Here is a 23,339-nt window from a genome sequence, read left to right as displayed (position 1 = left end):
TGGAGCGCGAACGATGCACTTACCATGACCCAATAGTACATCCAGGAGCGGGAAGGGGTTAAGGGCACTGGTCTCTCTTGGTTCTCTTCCTATCTCTCTGACCACTCGTTCACTGTATCAATGTCAAGCAGCAGCTCAAAAAGCAAATAGGATTTTAGGGTGTATAAAAAGAGATAAAAACCCGTGATTCAAATGTAATATTACTCCTGTATAAATCTCTTGCAAGGCCACATCTTAAATATGGAATTCAGTTTTGGGCTCCACATTGCAAAAAGGATATAGGAGAACTGGAGTGGGTTCAAAGGAGAGCGACTATGTTATTAAATGGGATGGGAGTTGTCGTTTACAATGAAAGACTGGGCTAGCTCAGCTTGGGGAAAAAAAAGACTCCTTAGAGCTGATCTTATTAACATATATAAACATATGTGTGGTCAATACAAAGAACTAGCACATAATCTGTTCTTTCCAAGGACTCTACAAAGGACCAGGGGGACATTCATTGTGTGTGTAAGGAAGATGTTTCAGAGTTCAATATAGGAGAGGGTTCTTTACAGTTAGAGTAGTCAAACTATGTAATGCCCTACCCCAAGAGGCAGTAATGGCAGATAGTATGTCGGCATTTAAAAAAGGCTAGATTATTATTTACTAACAAATGGAATTGAGGGTTATAATTAATCAAGAAATGAAAGATGTGTAATTTATTGAGAAATGTTGAACTTGATGGACCTGTGTCTTTTTTCTTCCTATATAAGGCCTGATTTACACAAGCGTGTGTGTTTTGCGCACGCAAAAAAACGCAGCGATTTGCGTGCGCAAAAGGCACTTGACAGCTCCGTGTGTCATCCGTGTATGATGCGCGGCTGCGTGATTTTCGCGCAGCCGCCATCATAGAGATGAGGCTAGTCAACGTCAGTCACGGTCCAGGGTGCTGAAAGAGTTAACTGATCGGCAGTAACTCTTTCAGCACCCTCGACAGTGAATTCCGATCACAATATCGAGTAACCTGTTTAAAAAAAAAGAGGTTCGTACTTACCGAGAACTTCCCGGCCGTTGCCTTGGTGACGCGTCCTTGGTGACGCGCCTCTCTTGACATCTGGCCCCACCTCCCTGGATGACGCGGCAGTCCATGTGACCGCTGCAGCCTGTGCTTGGCTTGTGATTGGCTGCAGCTGTCACTTGGACTGAATTGTCATCCCGGGAGGTCAGACTGGAGGAAGAAGCCGGGAGTTATCGGTAAGTCAGAACTTTTTTTTTTTTTACACGTTCACGTATATTGGGATCGGAAGTCACTGTCCAGGGTGCTGAACCAGTTTAACACTTTCAGCACACTGAACAGTGACTGTCTCCTGCCGGGTTCGGTCAAAACGAGTTCGGCCGAACCCGGTGAAGTTCGGTTCGCTCATCTCTAAGACTCTCCGTTTGGATGTTTGTAAACAGAAAAGCACGTGGTGCTTTTCTGTTTACATTCAGTTTGACAGCTCTTGCGCGAATCACGCAGTTCGCACGGAAGTGCTTCCGTGCGACCTTCGTGGGTTTCACGCACCCATTGACTTCAATGGGTGCGTGATGCGCGAAAAACGCAGAATATTAGAACATGTCGTGAGTTTTTTTCAGCGCACTCACGCTGAGCAAAACTCACGGACTGTCTGCATGCCCCCATAGACTTGTATAGGTCCGTGCGACCCGCGTGAAAAGCATGCGAGTCGCACGGACGTATATCACGTTCGTGTAAATGAGGCCTAACTTTGTAACTTGCAAGCCCCTCTATCCTTCACCTCAATTACATTTGCCCATTTCTTATTCTGGAAACAGCCAAAACTCTTATTGTCACTCTAATTCACTTTTGTTTTGACTACTGTAAGTCATTACTAATCAGTCTTCCCTTCACTAAACTCTCCCCTCGTCAATTTATCCTTAATGGAGCAGCCAGGCTCATCTTTCTGACCAATCACTATACCAATGCCTCTACCCTGTTCCCAGTCACTGCGCTAGTTGGCAATTCTCTTCAGAATAAAATGTCAACTTATTACTCTCACTCACAAAGCTCTCCACAGTGCTGCACGATCTTACATATCCTGCCTCATCTCTGTCTACCACCCTACACGTTCCAAGACCTTAGATTAATTAACATCCTCTAAAATCTGATCCTCCCACTCCCAATCTCCAAGATTTTTCTCATGCTACACCAGTATACGCTACCCCAGAAAATCAGATTAATTTTTAACATTCACAGTTTTAAGCATGCCCTGAAAACACTTCTTTTTAGACAGACCTATAACATTCCTTAATCTGACACATTCCAACTATTTCATTAGTCATCACAACCTGACCCCTCCATTCAGCAGTATTCCCCCACAATTCTTGCACACTAATTCACCTCATATGTCATATACAGATACTGGCTGGTGACCGGCTCATGCAGCTTTATGTGTTCTACCCCATGTGTTTAAAAGATGGCTGGACCATTATACTAAACATGCACTTTTTACATTTTGGATCACCCCGATTTCCTCATATATTGTAAGCTCCTGTGAGCAGGGTCCTCACTCCTCTTGTCTGAATTGCTAATTAATTTTGTCACTATGTAATGTCTGATATTGTCTGTACATGTACCCTCTGAATTGTAAAACGTTGTGGAATATGTTGGCGCTATATAAAGATTATTATGTACTATGAGTGACAAATTTCCACCTCTCCATGTGTGTTGAGATAGATAGATATGTGACTCCCACATGCAATTATAATTCCGTCCTTAGGCCACACAGCCCCATTATAGATTGTGCCACGCAGCCCCCCCCCCCCTGTAGAAACAAATTAAAAAAATGTAATTACCTAGCCTCATTCCTGCGACGGATGGAGCTGCTCCATGCCGAGACGGGACACTTGCGTAGGCCGTCGTGATCCAGTGACGTCATTACGCCGGCCTGCTCTGGAACTCTGTCCCGGCGTCTTAAAGGCTGCAGGCCTAATGTGGCCTGTAGCCTAGTGATGGTGGAGCAGGGAGCTGCTACACCATTTTATTCAATTGCATCAGTGTCCTGAGGACGCAGATACAATTGAATGTGGCAGTCGCTAGAACCGCCCCCCCGGGGCTAGCGACGCCACTGGGCATGAAGGGGGCCCGTGCCGCCCGACCCATAAATGTAATGTGCTGGGCAGCATGGGCCTCACAGCAGCCGCTAAGGCTGCTATAGTCGGCAGGGGGCCCTGGGAGTATGAGCCCGCCGCAGAGCAGCCGTGTCGAAACAGCTGATTGCTGATGATAGGAGCCCTGTATGCCGCACGTCTGCAGAGCGATTAGCTGTAATATTAAGTTGCAGGTGTACCAGCGGCGACCCCTTTTCCTTCCATCCTAGTTGTGCCTGGGGCAGATGCCCCATCTGCCCCTCTAGCTACGCCCCTGTGCCAGGGCCTGGCAATAAAGGAGGCTATTTTGGCCTTTTGAGTCCAACAATTCTGCACTTGATTTTATAGTAGCATACTGATTTCTGGAGGGCCTAATGTCCCTGAAACATTACACACACCCCATAAATGACTTTATTTACAAAAGTAGAGCCCTAAGGTTTTCTTCAAAGGGTTTATCATAATTTTAGAAAGTCCAGTTTTCTTCTAAAAATTTTTGAATAAAATGGAACAAAATAAAATTAGCATTTTTTTTTGTCAAATGCATAAGTTTACACAAGCATTTTTCATGCACAGTATAGACCACAGATAAAATTAATCTAATTTCACATTCTGCCACTTCTCCCGTGTATGAAGATACCTAACATGTGTACTTTATTCACTGTACGAAATACAGGCATGAAGCCCTTTTCCCAGCTATCTAATAAACTATAACTATCTGAAATAGATATTAATATATACACTGTACTTACAGTGCAAATCACAGTTCCTGAATTGGAACAGACTGATTATTTACACAGATTGCATTTTCAAGTTTTAAATGTGTGTGGTTCATCTATAATGTGAATGTTAAACTATAAATGTGTAAGTAAAACTTACCTTTTAGGGCATGACCACACATGGCGGAATTCCTCCGCAACTGTCCGCATCAATGCCGCACAGAATCTGCGTTGCAGATTCTGCAGCGGATCTGCACAAAATGTGCAGAAAATTGATGCGGACTGGCCGCTGCGGACTGCAGGAAAAGTGCTTCTCTTCTCCCTATTCAGTGCAGGATAGAGAGAAGGGACAGCACTTTCCCTAGTGAAAGTCAAAGAAATTCATACTTACCGCCCGTTGTCTTGGTGACGCGTCCCTCTTTCGGCATCCGGCCCGACCTCCCTGGATGACGCTCCAGTCCATGTGACCGCTGCAGCCTGTGCTTGGCCTGTGATTGGCTGCAGCCGTCACTTACACTGAAACGTCATCCTGGGAGGCCGGACTGGAGACAGACGCAGGGAGTTCTCGGTAAGTATGAACTTATATGTTTTTTTACAGATACATGTATATTGAGATCGGTAGTCACTGTCCCGGGTGCAGAAACAGTTACTGCCGATCGCGTAACTCTTTCAGCACCCTGGACAGTGACTATTTACAGACGTCTCCTAGCAACGCTCCCGTCATTACGGGAGCCCCATTGACTTCCTCAGTCTGGCTGTAGACCTAGAAATACATAGGTCCAGCCAGAATGAAGAAATGTCATGGTAGTAAAAACAATACGCTCCGCAGCACACATAAGATCTGCGGACTTCATTGCGGAATTTTGACTCTCCATTGAAGTCAATGGAGAAATTCCGCCATGAGTCCGCAACCAGTCCGCCACTGCTCCGCAACAGACAGAGCATGCTGCGGACACCAAATTCCGCTCCGCAGCCTATGCTCCGCAGCGGAATTGTACGCATCGTGTAAACGAACACTGCTAAATTAAAGTGAAAGTCAATGGAGAAACGGCTCCGCTGCGGATTAACGCTGCGGAGTGTCCGCAGCGGAATTTAAGTGAAATTCCGCTATGTGTGAACCCGCCCTTATTGTGTAATTGTATAGCTGGGAAAAGTGCTTCATGCCTGTTTTGGCAATTTGGAATTTTGTTTTTAGTCTTGCCAGCTATTTGGGTAATTTCTTTTGTTGCTGTATTTATTCACTGTGCGGTCATGTGCCAGGACTTGGCATAACAGGAGTTTTTTTTACCTTTTTGGTCCACCAATTTTGCACTTGATTTTATAGCCGCATATTGATTTCTGGGAGTCCTAATACCCCTGAAAAATTACAAACACACCATAAATGACTTTCTTCAAGGGGTTTATCCTCTTTTTAGAAAGACCAGTTTTCTTCTGAAAGTTACTTCCCAAAGAGTAACTGCACTTTTATCAACCTTTTAAAATGTCATAGAGACAAATCAAAAGTTTGGATCGGTGGGGGTCTGGGGTCTAGGAGATAGATTTATTAAGCCCCAAAGTACTAACTTATTTTAATCAAAAGATCTATTGGAAGTTGCCTCTTTGTAAATTCGTACGTAGTCTTTCTATTCCCTGCAAATTGAAACACCTTGGATCACCTTTATGATGCTCAAGGACATGCCTTGCCACTGGAGTATCCTCCTGCCTCAATATATTGCCCACATGCACAGCCGGCCTTAGCTATGTGCGACCGGCGAGGTTGCACAGGACGCCAGTCACCACACTGTTAGGGGGGCCATAGCGGATGTGCCTGCCCTGCGCCGTTTCCACAGCTCGGGGCACCGGCATGTCAGGTGAAGCTCACTATCTGCACAGAACTCAATACTGGCTGCCCTGCTCCTTGGCTAACGTTCACTCTTCCTGTCCTGCGTCCTGAATGACGAGGCAGGCGTGATGACATCATTCAGGAAGCAAGACAGGGAGGAAACAAGGTGCAGACTATCTTCCTTTGCGTTTCCTGGACTGGTGGTTATTTTTCAAGGGCGGCTCCAGCAGCACCAGTGGGCAGTGTTTGTGAGAAGTCCAGCAGTTCAGTCACTGACTGTGGGCTTTGGTTGAATGGGGGCACTGATAGGGCAATAATGGCAAATGGGCAGAGGATTCAGTGCCACCTTGGTGCCCATTTGCCACTTATTGCGCCTTTAACGTCCTTCTGTTCAGTGCCCCCTTGATGCCCATTTACCATTTATTGCCCCTTTATTGTTCTTCTGTCACAAAAGGTTCTAAAGGGGCAGTAAGTGGCAAATGGGGATCAAGGGGACACCAAACAGAAGGACACTAAAGGGCAATCAGTGGCTATTGGGCACCATGGTGGCACTGAACAACACTAAAGTGTTAATAAATGGCAAATGGGCACAGAATTCAGTGCCTCCAAAGGGCACATTTACCATTTGTTTCCTTTTTAAATTCTGTTCACATTACGTTGTCCGGAAGAAGAAAAAAACGTTGAAGCAGCAGGAGGACAAGTTAAAATAAAAACATAACTTATACTTACCTCTCTCCTCCCAGAAGCTCCTGCGCTGGGGGCTCCCGGGACCTCTGATCTCTGTTTATTTACAGCGGTGACATCACGTTGAAAGTACATAATCGCTGCAGCCTATTAATGGCCTCAGCGGTGTTCAGCTGAGGCCAGTCATAGGCTGCAGCGGTGATGTACAGTAGGTGTGATGCCACCATTACAGCCGCTCTGCATACAAACAAAGAACAAGAACAGAGGTGACAAGAGCCCCCAGGGCAGGAATGTCTGGGAGGGTAGAGGTAAGTATGGGCTGCTTTTTTATTTAAAGTCCTCCTCTCCACAGCCACATAAAAAGTTTAAACCCGGACAACCCCTCTAACCATTTAACGCCATCCATGTATGTATGGCGGATATGCATTTCAATAATATGGCGTATGCTCTGTGGTGTTACATAGGACTGCAGGTAATACTACTACATTATCTGTACTGAGAGTAATAACTGTTATCTGCGGTGTTACATAGGACTGCAGGTAACATCTACTACATTATCTGTACTGTGTGTATATATGGGTCTGTATGTGTATATGTTCTTGTGTCTATATATTTACCTATATGTATTTGTATATGTTCCATTGTGTGTTTGTGTGTATATATTTGTCTGTAAGTCTAAATATCTGGCTTTATGTACAGAGAAGGAAATAAGTATTTGATCCCTTGCTGATTTTGTAAGTTTGCCCACTGTCAAAGACATGAACAGTCTAGAATTTTTAGGCTAGGTTAATTTTACCAGTGAGAGATAGATTATATATATAAAAAAAAAAAAAAATCACATAGTCAAAATTATATATATTTATTTGCATTGTGCACAGAGAAATAAGTATTTGATCCCCTACCAACCATTAAGAGTTCAGCCTCCTCCAGACCAGTTACACGCTCCAAATCAACTTGGTGCCTGCATTAAAGACAGCTGTCTTACATGGTCACCTGTATAAAAGACTCCTGTCCACAGACTCAATTAATCAGTCTGACTCTAACCTCTACAACATGGGCAAGACCAAAGAGCTTTCTAAGGATGTCAGGGACAAGATCATAGACCTGCACAAGGCTGAAATGGGTTACAAAACCATAAGTAAGACGCTGGGTGAGAAGGAGACAACTGTTGGTGCAATAGTAAGAAAATGGAAGACCTACAAAATGACTGTCAATCGACATCGATCTGGAGCTCCATGCAAAATCTCACCTCGTGGGGTATCCTTGATCCTGAGGAAGGTGAGAGCTCAGCCAAAAACTACACGGGGGGAACTTGTTAATGATCTCAAGGCAGCTGGGACCACAGTCACCAAGAAAACCATTGGTAACACATTACGCCGTAATGGATTAAAATCCTGCAGTGCCCGCAAGGTCCCCCTGCTCAAGAAGGCACATGTACAGGCCCGTCTGAAGTTTGCAAATGAACATCTGGATGATTCTGAGAGTGATTGGGAGAAGGTGCTGTGGTCAGATGAGACTAAAATTGAGCTCTTTGGCATTAACTCAACTCGCCGTGTTTGGAGGAAGAGAAATGCTGCCTATGACCCAAAGAACACCGTCCCCACTGTCAAGCATGGAGGTGGAAACATTATGTTTTGGGGGTGTTTCTCTGCTATGGGCACAGGACTACTTCACCGCATCAATGGGAGAATGGATGGAGCCATGTACCGTCGAATCCTGAGTGACAACCTCCTTCCCTCCACCAGGACATTAAAAATGGCTCGCGGCTGGGTCTTCCAGCACGACAATGACCCGAAACATACAGCCAAGGCAACAAAGGAGTGGCTCAAAAAGAAGCACCTTAAGGTCATGGAGTGGCCTAGCCAGTCTCCAGACCTTAATCCCATCGAAAACTTATGGAGGTAGCTGAAGATCCGAGTTGCCAAGCGACAGCCTCGAAATCTTAATGATTTACAAATGATCTGCAAAGAGGAGTGGGCCAAAATTCCATCTAACATGTGTGCAAACGTCATCATCAACTACAAAAAACGTCTGACTGCTGTGCTTGCCAACAAGGGTTTTGCCACCAAGTACTAAGTCTTGTTTGCCAAAGGGAACAAATACTTATTTCTCTGTGCACAATGCAAATAAATATATATAATTTTGACTATGTGATTTTCTTTTTTTTTTTTATATAATCTATCTCTCACTGGTAAAATTAACCTAGCCTAAAAATTCTAGACTGTTCATGTCTTTGACAGTGGGCAAACTTACAAAATCAGCAAGGGATCAAATACTTATTTCCTTCACTGTATGTACAGTATATTTGTTCCAGTATGTGTGTGTCTATAAATGTGATTCATTTTTGGTTTGTGGAGGGCAGCAATAGAGATTCCCGCACAGGGCGCCATCCAACCTAAGGCCGGCCCTGCCCACATGTTCTAGGATTCTTCTCCTAAATTGGCAGATGGTTTTAACAACATAATTCAGAGGACACAGGCAACTAACCATGTAGACTATACCGTATGATTTACAATTTATGAAATCACAGTTATCAAAAACAGACCCTTTAGTCGCAGTGCTGAATGTCTTACCAGGATGTACAAATTCACAAGCCTTGCATGTCCCACATCTATATGATCCACATGTGTTACTCCTGTCCAGCCAGGTATGGGCTGATTTGGGTGTAGATAGATTAATGTGTACCTGTTAGGGATCTACCAGGTACTTCATCTAGCTATACTCCTGGGATTAATCAATCCACACCTGAGGCCAGACCTGTTCGACTGACACCATCTCCCACCAACCAGGGTGGCAGGCTCAGGAGTGTAAGAGCCTATCGCGGCCTGGTCTGTCGAAGTTAGCTCCGCCCCCTGCCCTTTATTACCTGCCCTGTGCTCTCCCTCAGTGCTTGTAATTCTTTTGGATTCCTGGCCCCACTGCTGCTTTCTCCAGCCTGCTTCTGCCGTGCTTCTGCCTTGCTGCAGTTCTGCTTGACCTGCTTTGCTTTGCCCCTGGCTTGCTTCTGTCTCCGTGCCCGCTCGGGTGTACTCACTTCGTCCTGGTCCTGACTGTTCGTTCGCCGCCCCGTTTCCTCGTGGCGTTCCGTGGCTACTGCCCCTTCCCTTGCGTGTTCCCTGTTTGTCTTCCTGTGCACTTAGCCAGCGTAGGGACCGCCGCCCAGTTGTACCTCGTCGCCTAGGGCGGGTCGTTGCAAGTAGGCAGGGACAGGGCGGTGGGTAGATTAGGGCTCACTTTCCCTTCACCTCCTTCCTGCCATTACATAATTACAAGCCCTTACCTAGTCTACCATTTCTCCTACGCTGACGCTGTCATGGACCCCCTTGAGACCCTGACCCAGCAGATGCAGGGCCTCTCCCTACAGGTCCAGGCCCTGGCCCAAAGGGTCAATCAGGGTGACGCTGCTTTAGTAGTACCCCTCACCTCACCTCTAGAACCCGACCTCAAGTTACCTGACCGGTTTTCAGGGGACCGTAAGACGTTTCTCTCCTTCCGGGAGAGTTGCAGATTGTATTTCCGCCTAAAGCCCCACTCCTCAGGTTCCGAGAACCAGCGGGTGGGTATCATCATATCCCGACTCCAGGAAGGGCCCCAAGAGTGGGCCTTCTCCTTGGCTCCTGACGCCCCTGAACTTTCCTCTGTTGATCGTTTTTTCTCTGCCCTCGGACTCATTTACGACGAGACTGACAGGACTGCTTTAGCCGAGAGTCAGCTGGTGACCTTACGTCAGGGTAGGAGACCGGTTGAGGAATACTGTTCTGATTTTAGGAAGTGGTGCGTAGCTTCTCAGTGGAACGATCCGGCCCTAAGGTGCCAGTTTAGGTTAGGATTATCTGACGCCCTGAAGGATCTGCTGGTTAGCTACCCCTCGCCTGACTCCCTTGACCAGGTTATGGCCCTAGCAGTACGACTTGACCGACGTCTCAGGGAACGTCAGCTAGAACGCTTCAGTGTGCTCCCCTCTGACTTTTCTGCGATCCCCCCCGAGGTCCCGTCTCCTCGCCCCTCCACGGAGGACTCGGAGGTACCTATGCAACTCGGGGCCTCCATGTCCCCTCGACAACGTAGGGAGTTTCGCAGAATGAATGGTCTCTGCTTCTACTGTGGGGACGACAAGCATCTACTGAACACCTGTCCCAGGCGCAAGAATAAGAAGCCGGAAAACTTCCGCGCCTAAGTGATCATCGGGGAGGTCACTTGGGCGCACAGGTATTTCCCGTTAATGTGAAACGCAATAAAATTTTGCTTCCCTTTCAGGTCTCGTTTGCTGGCCGGTCTGCCACGGGCAGTGCTTTCGTGGATTCTGGCTCATCTGCTAATATCATGTCTGTGGAATTTGCTATGTCTCTAAAGATGCCTTGTATTGATTTACCTTATCCTATCCCTGTAGTAGGAATCGACTCAACCCCCCTTGCTAATGGTTATTTTACTCAGCATACTCCTGTTTTTGAACTCCTGGTTGGCTCCATGCATTTGGAGCAGTGCTCTGTACTGGTGATGCAGGGATTATCGTCTGATCTGGTTTTAGGCCTTCCCTGGTTGCAATTGCATAATCCCACATTTGATTGGAATACTGGGGATCTCACCAAATGGGGTAATGAATGTCTTATGTCATGTCTTTCCGTTAACTCTATTTCTCCCCGGGAGGAGGTAAACACGCTTCCTGAGTTTGTTCAGGACTTCGCCGATGTGTTTTCTAAGGAGGCCTCCGAGGTGTTGCCCCCCCATAGAGATTACGATTGCGCTATCGATTTGGTGCCTGGTGCCAAGCTTCCTAAGGGTAGGATATTTAATCTTTCATGTCCTGAACGTGAAGCGATGAGGGTGTATATCCAAGAATGCCTGGCCAAGGGTTTCATTCGCCCCTCGACTTCTCCTGTAGGTGCTGGCTTCTTCTTCGTGGGGAAGAAGGATGGTGGTCTTAGGCCGTGCATTGATTATCGTAACCTGAATAAGGTCACCGTAAGGAACCAGTACCCACTTCCTTTGATTCCGGATCTTTTTAATCAGGTTCAGGGAGCCCAATGGTTTTCTAAGTTCGATCTACGGGGGGCATATAACCTTATCCGCATCAAAGAGGGGGATGAGTGGAAAACTGCGTTCAACACACCCGAGGGTCATTTCGAATACCTGGTCATGCCCTTTGGGTTGTGTAATGCCCCTGCTGTCTTCCAGAATTTTATTAATGAAATCCTGAGAGAGTACCTGGGTAATTTTCTTGTTGTGTACCTTGATGACATACTGGTGTTTTCCAAGGACTGGTCCTCCCACGTGGAGCATGTCAGGAGGGTGCTCCAGGTCCTTCGGGAGAATAATCTGTTTGCTAAGACTGAAAAATGTGTCTTTGGGGTACAGGAGATACCATTTTTAGGGCAAATCCTCACTCCTCATGAATTCCGCATGGACCCTGCCAAGGTTCAAGCTGTGGCGGAATGGGTCCAACCTGCCTCCCTTAAGGCGTTACAGTGTTTTTTAGGGTTCGCCAACTATTACAGGAGATTTATTGCCAACTTCTCGGTCGTCGCTAAGCCTCTTACGGACCTTACCCGCAAGGGTGCCGATGTCCTCCATTGGCCCTCTGAGGCCGTCCAGGCCTTTGAGACTCTCAAGAAGTGCTTTATCTCGGCCCCCGTGCTGATTCAGCCCAACCAAGAGGAGCCATTTATTGTGGAGGTTGACGCTTCCGAGGTGGGAGTGGGGGCCGTCTTGTCCCAGGGTACCAGCTCCCTCACCCATCTCCGCCCCTGTGCTTACTTCTCTAGGAAGTTTTCGCCCACGGAGAGTAACTATGATATTGGCAACCGCGAACTTCTAGCCATTAAATGGGCTTTTGAGGAGTGGCGGCACTTCCTGGAGGGGGCCAGACACCAGGTAACGGTCCTTACGGATCACAAGAATCTGGTTTTCCTAGAATCGGCCCGGAGGCTTAATCCTAGACAAGCTCGGTGGGCACTATTCTTTACCAGATTTAATTTCTTGGTTACCTATAGGGCTGGGTCCAAGAATATTAAGGCTGACGCTCTGTCACGTAGTTTCATGGCCAATCCTCCTTCCGAGAAGGATCCTGCTTGTATTTTACCCCCTGGTATAATCGTCTCTGCCACGGATTCTGATTTAGCTTCTGATATCGCGGCTGATCAGGGTGCAGCTCCCGGGAACGTCCCTGGGGACAAACTGTTTGTTCCCCTGCAATACCGGCTGAGGGTACTCAGGGAAAACCATGACTCCGCTCTATCTGGTCATCCTGGCATCTTGGGCACCAAACACCTCATTACCAGAAACTATTGGTGGCCTGGGTTGCCTAAAGATGTTAGGGCTTACGTCGCCGCTTGTGAGGTTTGCGCTAGGTCCAAAACCCCTAGGTCCCGACCTGCGGGCCTACTACGTTCCTTGCCCATTCCCCAGAGACCTTGGACCCATATCTCCATGGATTTTATCACCGATTTGCCTCCATCTCAGGGCAAGTCGGTGGTGTGGGTGGTAGTCGACCGCTTCAGCAAGATGTGCCACTTTGTGCCCCTTAAGAAGCTACCTAACGCCAAGACGTTAGCTTCTTTGTTTGTGAAACACATCCTGTGTCTCCATGGGGCCCCAGTCAATATCGTTTCTGACAGAGGGGTACAATTTGTTTCCTTATTTTGGAGAGCTTTTTGTAAAAAGTTGGAGATTGATCTGTCCTTCTCCTCCGCCTTCCATCCCGAAACTAATGGCCAAACGGAAAGGACCAACCAATCCCTGGAACAATATTTAAGGTGCTTCATCTCTGACTGTCAATTCGATTGGGTCTCATTCCTTCCCCTTGCTGAATTTTCCCTGAATAACCGGGTCAGTAACTCGTCAGGGGTCTCCCCGTTTTTCTGTAATTTCGGGTTTAACCCAAGGTTCTCCTCCGTCTCCCCTGGTTGTTCCAATAATCCTGAGGTAGAGGAGGTTCATCGGGAACTGTGCACTGTCTGGGCCCAGGTTCAGAAGAACCTAGAGGCGTCCCAGAGCGCACAAAAGATTCAGGCGGATAGTAGACGTTCTGCTAACCCCCGGTTTGTCGTCGGGGATTTGGTCTGGTTGTCGTCCAGGAACTTGCGCCTTAAGGTCCCGTCCAGGAAGTTTGCTCCCCGATTTATTGGACCTTATAAGATCATTGAAGTCCTCAACCCTGTATCCTTCCGTCTGGAGCTCCCCCCATCCTTTCGCATACATGACGTCTTCCATGCCTCCCTCCTTAAACGCTGCTCCCCGTCCTGGTCCCCCTCGAGGATACCTCCTGTTCCCGTTCTCACCCCTGAGGGGGTGGAATTCGAGGTGGCCAAGATTATGGACAGTAGGATGGTCCAGGGCTCCCTCCAGTACCTGGTCCATTGGAGAGGATACGGGCCGGAGGAGAGGACTTGGGTACCTGCCCGTGATGTTCACGCTGGGGTATTGATCAGGAGGTTCCACCTCCTCTTCCCCACTAAACCGGGTCCCCTTAGTAAGGGTCCGGTGGCCCCTCATAAAAGGGGGAGTACTGTTAGGGATCTACCAGGTACTTCATCTAGCTATACTCCTGGGATTAATCAATCCACACCTGAGGCCAGACCTGTTCGACTGACACCATCTCCCACCAACCAGGGTGGCAGGCTCAGGAGTGGAAGAGCCTATCGCGGCCTGGTCTGTCGGAGTTAGCTCCGCCCCCTGCCCTTTATTACCTGCCCTGTGCTCTCCCTCAGTGCTTGTAATTCTTTTGGATTCCTGGCCCCACTGCTGCTTTCTCCAGCCTGCTTCTGCCGTGCTTCTGCCTTGCTGCAGTTCTGCTTGACCTGCTTTGCTTTGCCCCTGGCTTGCTTCTGTCTCCGTGCCCGCTCGGGTGTACTCACTTCGTCCTGGTCCTGACTGTTCGTTCGCCGCCCCGTTTCCTCGTGGCGTTCCGTGGCTACTGCCCCTTCCCTTGCGTGTTCCCTGTTTGTCTTCCTGTGCACTTAGCCAGCGTAGGGACCGCCGCCCAGTTGTACCTCGTCGCCTAGGGCGGGTCGTTGCAAGTAGGCAGGGACAGGGCGGTGGGTAGATTAGGGCTCACTTTCCCTTCACCTCCTTCCTGCCATTACAGTACCAGTAGATCTCTCAAATTCCACCCGCTGCGATACATCACGAAAAAATATTCTATAATACTGTCCCCAATATCGGGATCCAGACTCAAAACACCTGAATATAATCTCAGTACCTCTAGGACATTTTTAGATTGACTATCATAGCCTATCAATCGTATTTTCGCCTGCCCATCCTCTCTCGGTTTAGGAACCAACAGGTCCGACCTATTACTGGCTAATGCACGGTGATATGTGGACTGTAGAACTTTCTTGGGGGACCCCTTCTCATAAAACTCAGCTCAAGATCCTTTGCTTTATTCTGAAATTCCAAAACCGATGAAAAATTTTGCCTCATGCTTAAAAATTGTCCCTTCCAGGTGGCTCCAAGGACTTGGTGGTAACTGTCTCATCCCAGAAGATTATTGGTACCTAGACTCAATGCTAATGGATAGGTCTAAGAAAGAAATCGATTGATTATCAATTTCTGAAGTGAATTAAAGACCCACAGTAGGGTCATTAAGGCAGGAAACAAATTTTTCAAAACTGATTTTTGTACCCGTCCACAAAATAGGGACGTGGTCTATGAATCTCAACCATAAACATACATTCAAAGTCCATCTTTCCATTGAGTCCACAAAGACCATTTGTTCCTCCCACAAGCCCACGAATAAATTAGCAAACATGGCCGACACAGGGGCTCCCCATCCCTGTACCCCATAGCTGGTGGAGGAACCTCCCATCAAAGAGGAAGTAATTGTGGGTCAATATGAATTCAACAAGTGTTAGGATATCATTGCGCCTGACTAGATGCGTATCCCTTATTCCCAAAAAATGTTTGATAACTCTACAACCCCCATCATGGGGAATGGAGCTTTACAAGGCCCCACGTCCAGACTCGCTAGGAAAGTCCTTGGAGGCAAACGTAGATCTTCAAGCCTCCTTAGTACATGCATTGTGTCTCAGACTAATGAGGTAGAGCTAGTATAAATGGTCTCAGGACCTGATCGATATAGGTGCTTATTCCCAGGGTCATTCTGGAGCGGCCGCTGTATGGGGTGGATGTCTAGCGTGGTGACACGCTATGCGTGCATGATGTCATTATCTGTCATATTCTGTGTATGGTAAATACGGAATATGGCCGCCGCTGTGGTAAATACGTTCCATACTGTGTATAGAGGATTTATGTGCATGAAAAAATAGTAAATGACCTGGACGACTATAAGCACATGTATGGTGTTGTAGTAGTAGATTGTGGTCATAGTTGGAAAACATATAGTGTCCGATACAAATCAACCATAAATACAGATGCAGCATGCACATTGGTGGAAATAAATAATATTTAGACAGTATGGCAAAATCCTACTCTGAGAAAACAGGAGGGCAAACAGTCAAAAGCATGATAATCTAAGATTATATACAGTACCTACACTACAACATGCTTATACATCAGTGACACACCCTAAGATACGACTTGACAGTCCACCATACTTTACCCTCCCAGCAAAACATATTCTAGTCCCTCCCACCAAAAATGGAGAAAAAGTGAAAGCTAAAAGAAGAAAATTTTTTTAATTTGATTAGAATCAAAAGTATGCACAATTATGGCCATAGCATATATTGCAAAGGGAGTCTAGGATAAATGTGTATTTAGCATCTCAATACATCAAAATTTTGAAGAAGGGGGATAATATGGGGGTTAGAGTATCACAAATATGGGGTTAGCGAAAAATCAATGTTCATCCCATTAGGGAGCAGGGTATCCAGTTCATAGATCCATTTGAGTTCCTTTTGTTTTAATAATTTTTCTCTGTCTCCACCTCTTCTCAGTTGTGGGACATGGTAGATAATCCTAAATCTGAGTTGACTGACATTTATGTCTTTTTTATCTAGGAAATGGTTGGTGACTGGTAGATCATTTTATTTTTTTATCTTATGTCTTGCCTGTTCTTGTGTGGGTAAATGTATTGCCCTTCTGTATGGAGTTGTAATGGCAACAATTGAGGAAGGGGTAGTTTCCATATTTAGGGGGAGAGAGAAAGGCTTGTATGTTTATCTGACATGGTCTGACATTTGATTTAGTTAGTTTGTCCCCTAGGTTTGGGGGTCTCTTGAAGGACATGATGGGAGGTTCTTTCAATTCATCGATATTCGGGACTCCCTTACGTATTAGATTCCAATTCCCTCTAAGTATGTTGCCCATCTTGTTGCTAACCCAACTGTACGCACTCACAAAGGGTATGCGTTTGGTCATTTATTAAGGGGTGGGTTTTAGCAGTCTTTGTCTAGGTTTGTTTACGACCAAGTCCTGATGTTTGTCATGAGTGGCCCTAGGGAAGCATCTCTTTTAAAATTTATCACTAATCTAACCCTACCTCTCATTACATTTACTCTCATCCTTGACAATTCGTCGGACCCGCATCAGTTGTGATCGAGGTAGGGAGTCCACCATGGGTTCGGGGTGGTTGCTCGTATAATGCAAGAGATTGTTCCTGTCAGCGCTTTTAATGAAAATGTCAGTTGTCAGAGCTGTACCAGATCTCTTAACTAGCACATCTAGAAACTGTAGTTCCTCGATGGAAGTGCTCATGGTGAATTGTAGTTCTGGGTCGAACCTGTTGAGGTATGTGAGGTAAGTGTTTAACCAGTTAGTGCTGCACAGCCCCCCCCTCCCAGGTAGTGCCAAACCCCCTCCCAGGTAGTGCCACACAGCCCCCTCCCGAGTTGCGCCACACAGCACCATCCTAGGTAGTGACACACAGCCCTGCCTCCCAGGTAGTGCCACACATCACTGACCATATCTGTATAGTGAGGTCAGGGGCAATACCAGAGCCAAAGTCCCGGGCAGAGTGCTTATAGCGCTCTGCCTGGGACTCCTCTCCTCCTGGCATCACTGTCCCTATATGGAAAGTAATCACTGTCCATATATGGACAGTAATCACTGTCCATATATGGGCAGTGATGTCAGGGGCAATCCCAGAGCCAGAGTCCTGGGCAGAGCGCTATTAGCACTCTGCCTGGGAGTCTGTAGCCTATTAAATGGCAGAGTAGGGAGCTACCTCCCTGCTCTGCCGTTGCATTCAATAGCATCTGCATCCTAAGGATGCAGATATTATTAAATGTGGCATTGCAACTGCTGTAGCAGTCACAGCGGCTGCTAGCGGGGCCACTCACGCCGCAGGCCCCGTAGCAGCTGCTACAGCGGTAGTTATGCCGAGTCATAGACAGGGGCTCCCTCTAGAAGCAGAATCCCATCGGCAAAACCCTGGCCAGGGATTCCACTCCTGGAGAAGCCATGACGGCAGGAAGTGGGCCTCGGCACTTGCCCGGGTTCGCCGGGTGCTGACGCTGGCACTGTGTTCATGTATATGTTGGCATATGCAGGTGCCACAGTAGAGCCTCAGTACTTTGTCAAGAAGGACCGCTATGGAGGAAAAGATGCAGTTATTACCTGACAGGATCGGACGGCCAGGGGCGGATATGCAGGGCCGGCGTTAGCCCCAGGTTGAACCCGGGCAAGTTAAACCCGGGCAAGGTTGAACCAGGGGCCCACTATCCTTAGGGGTGGCCCACTTGGCCACCAGGTGCCTTACGTTGCTGACATGGCTCCTCCAGGAGCGTAATTCTATCCAGAGATTTCGCTCCTAGAGGGAGGCCCTGATGTCCCTGACCATACATAGACAGGGATGTCAGGGACTTCTTCTTCACCGGAAACCACGGCCAGAACTTTGCTGACGCTCTGGACGGGGATTCTGCTCCTGGAGAAGTCCCTGACGTCACTATCCATATATAGACAGGGACGTCAGGGGCTCCTCCAGGAGTGGAATGCCCGGCTAGAGTGTTGCCAATATGCTTTCCAGGGATTCCGCTCCCAGAGGGAGCCCCTGACTAGGAGCGGGATCCCCCCAGACTGTTGCGGATGTCAGGGGCTTCCCCTTGACTGGACACCGCGGCCAGAGCTTTGCCGACGCTCTAGACGGGGATTCCGCTCCTAGGGGGAGCCCCTGACGTCCCTGTCCATATACCGACAGTGATGTCAGGGGCTCCTCAGAAGCGGAATCCCCAGCCAGAGCATTGCTGACACACTGGCTAGGGACTCCGCTCCTGGAGAAGCCCCTGACGTCACTATCCATATCTGGACAGTGACATCAGGAACTCCTCCAGGAGAGAAAACCCCGGCCATAGCTTCGGCAATGCTCTGGCTGCAGATTCCACTCCTAGAGGGGGCTCCAATAGGTTTCCTTATTGTAAGGTATTCCCTAAGGTCATCATCAATGATGTCACGTTCAGTGGCATTTTGTAAAATGCTGTGTATCTTTCTAATTATTCCAAATTTGGGGGTCACTATTTATAGGACCATATACATCCTGGTCCCCAACTTGGTTGGAAATTTCCAACAGGTAGTCAGAGGTGTCCTGTAAGACCAGGGCCCCACCTTTGTCTGCTGGTTTTACAGTTATTGTTTTATCATTGGATAGGTCATTCAGTGTTTTAATCTCTTCCTTGGTCATATTTGGGTTATTGTGGAAGTCACCCTGGCCACTAGTTTTTAGTGTAAGTATTTGTTTCCTGAACATTTCAATATAGGCTCCTAAGAAGTAATCATTGCTTGGTGGGTGATATCTATTCTTTTAGCCCCAATCTTTCATTTTTAATTGTTGTCTACCATGTCAACCTTTAAGTGCTCTGGGCTCAATGTCAGTGAGGGTATGTGAGGAGATATTTACCACTATGTTGTCCGCTACTTCCTGTAATGAGATGGATACCTCCTCATCAGCGGTTTGCCTCAGGTTTCCCATTCCTCTTGTGGTTTATTTTATGCTTGCGACCACCTCTCCAAGTGCATCAGTTTCTTGTGCTGAATGGGTGGTCTGCGTCCCTAAAAAAAAAGTTGCCCATCTGATGAGTCTGAGTCGCCTTGGGTAGTTCCGGTTCTTCTCCTTGGTAGTCTTTTTTGTTTCCTTCTCCCATTGTGTTCCTTCTGTTGCCACTTGTATACATTATTGCTTTGGTAGTCCTCAGAGTCTCTGTATCATTTTTGCCTTTTCGCAGTTTCCATCCAGGGTTTGTTCAGATATCCTGCAGTTCTTTCCTTGAAATTCTTCAATTCTTCTGTGGTGAGGGAAGATCTTAGTTGGACCTTTATATCTGAAATTTTCCCTTTTATGGTTTTCACCTCTACTTGCAGAAATTCAATGTTCAGGAAGATGAGGTCTAAAGAATACTTATTAGAGATATGTTCAAATCTTGTGCAGAAGGTCTGATTATCTGGGAACAATGTGGGGTATAAGTGGGTTCTCAATCGCCTTGGGGTACTTTGATTACGGTGGTACTCTGTCAGCATGTTTAGTTGTAATTCCAATGAGATGTATCTCTTAGATTAAATTTCTCATTTCTTTTTCAGAATGTCCGATGATGGTTGACTTAGAATTATCAGTAGAGAATCTGGCGATACGTAATTTATATGTGTATCTTCATCAGTATATGCAAAAATCCTGGATGAATGAATATTTATCTTAAGGAGGTCAAGGGTGCCTGTTCCTGGGACAAGACTAATGGAAGCAGAGATGGGAACAACACTTCTTGTATTCCCTAGTTAAGTTATGGTGTGCGCCAAACCAGGGGCATGGTCCCAACCTCCCCAGTAGAACAGAGAAAATGAAGAAGGTAGGCAGCACTCAAAAAGGTGTAGATAAACCACCAGTAGCTTATTCCAGTGAATGGCAACGTTTAGGCCTCGTGCACACTTCCGCCACAGTTTTCACGGCCGTTTCTGACGGATCCGTGTGCCCGTTTTAGCGGCCGTGTGCACTCCGTGTTTCCGTTTCCGTGCGCCGAGCATGGTACTGTCCAGGGTGCTGAAAGAGTTAATGGGCTGCACTGATCGGCGGTAACTCCTTCAGCACCCTGGACAGTACCATTGTAAAGGATCTGCCAGGTACTACGTCTGTGTATACTCCCGGGATTAATCAGTCGACACCTGAGGCCAGACCTCTTAGACTGACACCGACTCCCACTAACCAGGGTGGCAGGCTCAGGAGTGGGAGAGCCTATCGCGGCCTGGTCAGTCGGAGTTAGCTCCGCCCCCTGTCCATTTATACCTGCCGTGTTCTCTTCCTCAGTGCTCGTTATTCTTCTTGGATTCCTGGCCCCACTGCTGCCTTGCTCCAGCCTGCTTCTGCCGTGCTTCTGCCTTGCTTCAGTTCCGCTTATCCTGCTTCGCTTTTCCCCTGGCTTGCTTCCTGCTCCGTGCTCTCATTGGTATACTCCACTACCTCCTGATCCTGACTGACTCATTCACCGCTCCGTTTCCTCGCGGCGTTCCGTGGGCTACCGCCCCTTCCCTTGCGTGTTCCCTGTTTGTACTCCCTTGCACTTAGACAGCGTAGGGTCCGCCGCCAAGTTGTACCCCGTCGCCTAGGGCGGGTCGTTGCAAGTAGGCAGGGACAGGGCGGTGGGTAGATTAGGGCTCACTTGTTCCCTTCACCTCCTTCCTGCCATTACATAATAACAAGCCCATACCTAGTCTACCATTCTCCTACGCTATGCTATCATGGACCCCCTTGAGACCCTGACCCAGCAGATGCAGGGCCTCTCCCTACAGGTCCAGGCCCTGGCTCAGAGGGTCAACCAGGGTGACGCTGCCTTAGTAGTACCCCTCACCTCACCTCTAGAACCCGACCTCAAGTTACCTGACCGGTTCTCAGGGGACCGTAAGACTTTTCTCTCCTTCTGGGAGAGTTGCAGACTTTATTTCCGCCTAAAACCTCACTCCTCAGGTTCCGAGAACCAGCGGGTGGGTATCATTATATCCCGACTCCAGGAAGGGCCCCAAGAGTGGGCCTTCTCCTTGGCTCCTGACGCCCCTGAACTTTCCTCCGTTGATCGTTTTTTCTCTGCCCTCGGACTCATTTACGACGAGACTGACAGGACTGCCTTAGCCGAGAGTCAGCTGGTGACCTTACGTCAGGGTAGGAGACCTGTTGAGGAATACTGTTCTGATTTTAGAAAATGGTGCGTGGCTTCTCGGTGGAACGACCCGGCCCTAAGGTGCCAGTTTAGGTTAGGATTATCTCACGCCCTGAAGGATCTGCGGGTTAGTTACCCCTCTTCTGACTCCCTAGACCAGGTTATGGCCCTAGCAGTACGACTTGACCGACGTCTCAGGGAACGTCAGCTTGAACATTTCAATGTGTTCCCCTCTGACTTCCCTGCGATTCCCCCCGAGGTCCCGTCTCCTCGCTCTTCCACGGAGGACTCGGAGGTACCTATGCAACTCGGGGCCTCCATGTCCCCTCGACAACGTAGAGAGTTTCGCAGGAAGAATGGTCTCTGCTTCTATTGTGGGGACGACAAGCATCTACTGAACACCTGTCCCAGGCGCAAGAATAAACAGCCGGAAAACTTCCGCGCCTAAGTGATCATCGGGGAGGTCACTTGGGCGCACAGGTATTTCCCGTTAATATGAAACGCAATAAAATTTTGCTTCCCTTTCAGGTCTCGTTTGCTGGCCGGTCTGCCACTGGCAGTGCCTTCGTGGATTCTGGCTCATCTGCTAATATCATGTCTGTGGAATTTGCTATGTCTCTAAAAATGCCTTTTATTGATTTGCCTTATCCTATCCCGGTAGTGGGTATCGACTCCACTCCTCTTGCTAATGGTTATTTTACTCAGCATACTCCTGTTTTTGAACTCCTTGTTGGCTCCATGCATTTGGAGCAGTGCTCTGTACTGGTGATGCAGGGATTATCGTCCGATCTGGTATTAGGTCTTCCCTGGTTGCAGCTGCATAATCCCACGTTTGATTGGAATACTGGGGATCTCACCAAATGGGGTAGTGAATGCCTGATGTCATGTCTTTCGGTTAACTCTATTTCTCCCCGGGAGGAGGTAAACACGCTTCCTGAGTTTGTTCAGGACTTCGCTGATGTGTTTTCTAAGGAGGCCTCCGAGGTGTTGCCCCCTCATAGAGATTACGATTGCGCCATCGATTTGGTGCCTGGTGCCAAGCTTCCTAAGGGTAGGATATTTAATCTTTCATGTCCTGAACGTGAAGCTATGAGGGAGTATATCCAAGAATGCCTGGCCAAGGGTTTCATTCGCCCCTCGACTTCTCCTGTAGGTGCTGGCTTCTTCTTCGTGGGGAAGAAGGATGGTGGTCTTAGGCCGTGCATTGATTATCGGAACCTGAATAAGGTCACCGTAAGGAACCAGTATCCCCTTCCTTTGATACAGGATCTTTTTAATCAGGTTCAGGGGGCCCAATGGTTTTCTAAGTTCGATCTACGGGGGGCCTATAACCTTATCCGCATCAAAGAGGGGGATGAGTGGAAAACTGCGTTCAACACACCCGAAGGTCATTTCGAATACCTCGTCATGCCCTTTGGGTTGTGTAATGCCCCTGCCGTCTTCCAGAATTTTATTAATGAAATTCTGAGAGATTACCTGGGTAATTTTCTTGTAGTGTACCTTGATGACATACTGGTGTTTTCCAAGGACTGGTCCTCCCACGTGGAGCATGTCGGGAAGGTCCTCCAGGTCCTCCGGGAAAATAATCTGTTTGCGAAGACCGAAAAATGTGTGTTTGGGGTACAGGAGATACCATTTTTAGGTCAAATCCTCACTCCTCATGAATTCCGCATGGACCCTGCCAAGGTTCAGGCTGTGGCGGAATGGGTTCAACCTGCCTCCCTGAAGGCGCTACAGTGTTTTTTGGGGTTCACTAACTATTACAGGAGATTTATTGCCAACTTCTCGGTCGTCGCTAAGCCTCTTACGGACCTTACTCGCAAGGGTGCTGATGTCCTCCATTGGCCCCCTGAGGCCGTCCAGGCTTTTGAAACCCTCAAGAAGTGCTTTATCTCGGCCCCCGTGCTGGTTCAGCCCAACCAAAGGGAGCCATTTATTGTGGAGGTTGACGCATCCGAGGTG

The 23,339-nt window shown here is 47.8% G+C and overlaps 1 protein-coding gene across 1 annotated transcript in view; it reads right to left on the bottom strand.

Annotated features, from left to right (window-relative positions):
• SHISA8 (shisa family member 8) overlaps positions 1-23,339 on the bottom strand; it is a 361,466-nt gene that overhangs the window by 80,082 nt on the left and 258,045 nt on the right. The gene's annotated exons all lie outside the window — the stretch shown is intronic.

This window comes from Rhinoderma darwinii, chromosome 7 (genome assembly GCF_050947455.1).
Source record: "Rhinoderma darwinii isolate aRhiDar2 chromosome 7, aRhiDar2.hap1, whole genome shotgun sequence".
NCBI classification, from domain to species: Eukaryota; Metazoa; Chordata; class Amphibia; order Anura; family Rhinodermatidae; genus Rhinoderma; species Rhinoderma darwinii.
Note: the sequence above shows the minus strand (reverse complement) of the source record. Positions and strands in the feature narration are given on the sequence as shown.